Raw genomic sequence first — 4,175 nt, forward strand, 5'->3', positions numbered from 1 at the left:
TTTAGTTATTGATGGGAAGCCTCAAGGCCTACATTTAAGGTCCCACAAAGGCACCTGTTGTAACTAACACGGTTTCTTGGATACATATATATATATATATATACATATATATATATATATATATATATAATGAAAGAACGACAACCATTTTACATCTGCCATGCTAAAGATGGCAGTGGCACGCCTGAGCACCTAAATGTTAACCTTGATTGTGAGCCTCAAGGCCTACACCTAAGGCCCCACAAAGGCACCTCTCAAAGTTAACGCTGTCCTTCTCTTTCAGCCTTGCCCGAAGAGCCTTGCCCGAAGAGTCTTGCCCGACAAGACTTGCCCGACGAGACTTGCCCGACAACGCCCAGAAATGAAGCAGAAGCCCGACAGCAGCCCTCAACCGGCGCCAACCTCCAGGGGAGCTGTGTGCTCGTCGGCCAGGAAACATCCGTTCGCGGAAATTCCTGCCACGAACAGAACCCAGAAGAGATATGTTCACTGAAGGACTTGACAGGAGCGCCCTTCATGGGGTTAGAAAGGTTTGTGAAGAAAAATCATTACCATCTTCCTTTTTTCGAATTGAAAAAATAAATAAAGTAAGGTTTAATTTTACTGTTGTTTGATTTAGTCCTCAGCACCATTCATGGTATTTTTACTCATTCACTACCCGATAAATAAAACCCATATATTTTTTTTTTAATTTTATGAATTTTGGTGTGATTTTGGTTGTTGATGTTTTCTCAGTGATTGAATTCTGGGTTTTTAGCCGTACCCAATTTTAGTCGACCCATGCAGCTTAGGGTGTTTGCCCTTGTTTGCTTTCCTTTTCTCACCATACATCTCTGCCAGCATGATCCTCCAAACTCGCCGATCGCGTCTGCTCTCGCGGACTAGGTATGACTTCTATCACTTTCCGTTTGTTTCCCGGGAAAATTTAGGGCTAGAAAGTGTGTAGAATTTTAATCTTTAAACTTTAAACTGTCCTGTGCACAGAGAAATTGAAATTTAATTCCAGGTTCTGTATTGCTCTATAATTGAAGGTCTTCTACTCCCTAAAAGGCTGATTAACACCAGCAACCACAACACCAACAAGGACTACTGCAGCTTAGGTACAATTAAACAACCATAATTCCCAAGTTTTGATTATTATTTTTTACTAATTTGCTATCTTTTAAATATAATCATACCATCCGTGTTGATATGAACAGTCCATAATGTGTTTATTGTGTTGAAAGATGCGGAAAAAAATGAAAAATTTGGTGTGAGTTTGTTGCGTTTTGGTTTAATCGTTTGGGGAATGTGGAGTTGTTACTTCAAAATTGAAATTTAATGGGAATGCCATGATTGAAATTTTATAGCAATGATGAATGAGCCAATCTGAAATACCAAATTACAGTTGATGAACTCACTCCTATATGACTATTACTGCATATACTCATCTTTTATTTCGTTGGGTTTTATTTTTATTTCATTTTTTTTGGTTTCGCAAAGAACTGAATTTTATCTTATCTATAGCTCTATACGCATGTTGTTTTTCTCTTTTTTGGTTTTGAGTATGTGGTTGGTTTTATTTAACAATCTTTTGGAATATAGAGAATCTTTGCATCAATGTCTTATTCTTGGATTTCCTGATGATTTGGCATTGAGATGTTAAGCAAAGGTGTCCCATGGGAACCACAGATTGTTCGAAACTATCTCAAAGAAGTGGAGAGATTTGTTACGTAGCTCCAGACTATGCCAACTATGAAGCTCTAGAAAAATGGTGCGGAAATTAGCTGTTTGTCATTGATGAGGTATAATCCAATAGCTAATAAGTATGCTCCTATATTCGACACTTTAATTATGTCTAGAACTAATGTTGTTATTACTACTTTCATTTTTACAGAAGGAAAGGTTTTTTGTTCTTCATTTCTTGCTATATCATCTAGGGTTGTGCAAACCATTCATTATAGGGGATCCCTTCATGTATATAGTTGTTTCTTGCTAAGATTTCCGCAAACTATTTTTGTTATGTCGAAGTTGAAATCTTTTTTTACGATTGTAAATAGATTTCACATGTATGCAAATAGTATATATACACATTATAACTTTCTACATATTTTGTACAGTTTCAAAACCCGCGGCATCGCGCGGGCACTCTTGCTAGTATAAACTAAAAACAAATGGCAAGCACTAACCAGAAAATGTAATCTACATTAAGCCCTCAATCAAAAAGCAATTAAGAATCAGAAATTAAAGAACTAGAAGTAACCTGGGGTTTGTAAATGAGCCGATTGAAGAAGAAAGACCGGAGAAAAGGTTACCAGAGAGAGGGCTGGAGATGGGTTGGTTAGAAGAAAAAACTAACAGGAAGAAGTGAACGCTGCTGTCTGCTGAGGTCGAAGAAGAAGAAGAAAATAAAGCAAATGTAAGAGAGATGGGCGGGGAAGGGGATGGGCTGAGTCCATGTTTTGCAATCACTGAAGAGCAAAGCAAGTACGGGCGTGCATAAATCTTTTTCTTTGCACAAAATATTAAGAGGACATTATTTTTCTCTTCGGTGACTCTTTGAATAGATTTCACTGTCCCACTTCTTAAACACTAATTATTGTTCCCAAATTAACTACCTATAGTTGTGTGGAAGCCAAATTTATGGTCAAGGGAGTATGAAATGCCTATGTGAGTCTTCCTAACTCCTGCAAGGGATTGATAACCGTGGCTTGTCACCTGTTGTCCCCCTTTTTAAGAGAAAACAAAAAACAAAAACTACCTACAGTTAAAGCAAAAAATTCTACCAACGAGTACAATCGTATCTCAAAGTCCAATTGTTTCGAATACGTCACAAGCCGAGTTTAAATTCATGCAAAAGGTGCGAAACGAGGGGTATGCGAATTTAAAAGGAGGGGTATGTGAATTTACAATCATGTCAGGCTAATAAAATAATAGTTTACAAATTAGACATTTGTATAATCGTGTCAAGCCCATGCAAATCACACATATTTATCATGCCAAGCCATGCTATGATATTAACATAAAAAATTATACCAAGCACGCTACATGCTTGAATGGACCCAAGTCACATAAACGGGTTGTTGAGTGGATTTTGGTGTGGATGGTTACGGAAATTTATTGGGCCTACGAGAAATTAGGATTGTAAAAGACTTTTGGGTGCTTGGGAGAACTAAGTCCAAGCCCATGATTTTGGCTTCATATGGGAAGGCTTGAGAGAACTGTTTTTGTTCTTTTCCCTTACAAACCAACTAATACATCCAAGAACCAACTAAAACCCATAGCTGAGTTGACCAAATTAAAGCCAAATCATGTTTTGAACTAAGAAGAGAATGCTTTGAATTGTTATATATTCTTCTCAATAAGAGGTATTTAAAGGTGTACAACCCTAACATAAATGGAAAGAGAACTAATTACAAGTGATTACATGAGAATATACGGGATTACATATCAATTAGGGATCCTACCTAAAATACAAAAGTCAACACTCCCCCTCGAGTTGGTGCATATATGTCGCTCATGCCCAACTTGTGTAAGAAACTTGAAAACTTGTGACTTGAAACAGCTTTTGTGAGGATATCTACCAACTGATCTTCTGTTCTTATCGCCGATACTTCAATTATTTTCCTTTCCAATTTTTCTTTGATGAAGAACCGGTCAACTTCAACATGGTTTGTTCTATCATATTGTATCGGATTATGGACAATGTCACGGGCAGCTTTATTATCACAAAATAATTTCATGGGCTTATCATGTTGTATACCCAAATTGTTGGAAATGTGCCCTAAAACCAATCATATGATGATACTTTACGGACATTTCACATGTTAAACTAATTTAGTTTAATATCAAGGGCAAAGATTATTGTTTTAAGCCGTCTCATATAAATGTTATATGCTTAAACGATAAGTCCAAGGAATATGTAATTAGGAGAATGTAATTTAAAGAAGTTAGATTCATGAGACCATTCTCTTTTGTATACATATTCTAAACGTTCTTGATCATAGGATTGCCAATTGGGCATTGACAGTCTGTTAAGATCAGTATGTGCTATGTCTTCTCTTAGTGAGAGTGACTGGTCTCGAGTCATTGGTGTGACTGACACCAAGACAAGTGCGTAGGTGCTCAATAAGGAATGAGTTCACTGAACACGATCAACGAAGAGTTCTCATACTCATGTCACATCAGAACTTATG

General features: G+C 37.1%; 1 long non-coding RNA gene across 8 annotated transcripts; it reads left to right on the forward strand.

The window, feature by feature from the left end:
- The first annotated feature begins 465 nt into the window (after window positions 1-465).
- LOC126608916 (uncharacterized) lies at window positions 466-2,087 on the forward strand. 8 transcript variants are annotated; one of them, XR_007618035.1, is made up of 4 exons: window positions 466-530; window positions 736-885; window positions 985-1,100; window positions 1,585-2,087. It is a non-coding gene; the product is annotated as an uncharacterized LOC126608916 (long non-coding RNA). The 8 variants fall into 8 exon arrangements; XR_007618032.1 differs by having other exon boundaries at window positions 1,639-2,087; XR_007618031.1 differs by having other exon boundaries at window positions 1,032-1,784; window positions 1,877-2,087.
- Window positions 2,088-4,175: the final 2,088 nt, after the last annotated feature.

Source organism: Malus sylvestris, chromosome 16, assembly GCF_916048215.2.
Source record: "Malus sylvestris chromosome 16, drMalSylv7.2, whole genome shotgun sequence".
In the NCBI taxonomy this organism is placed as follows: domain Eukaryota; kingdom Viridiplantae; phylum Streptophyta; class Magnoliopsida; order Rosales; family Rosaceae; genus Malus; species Malus sylvestris.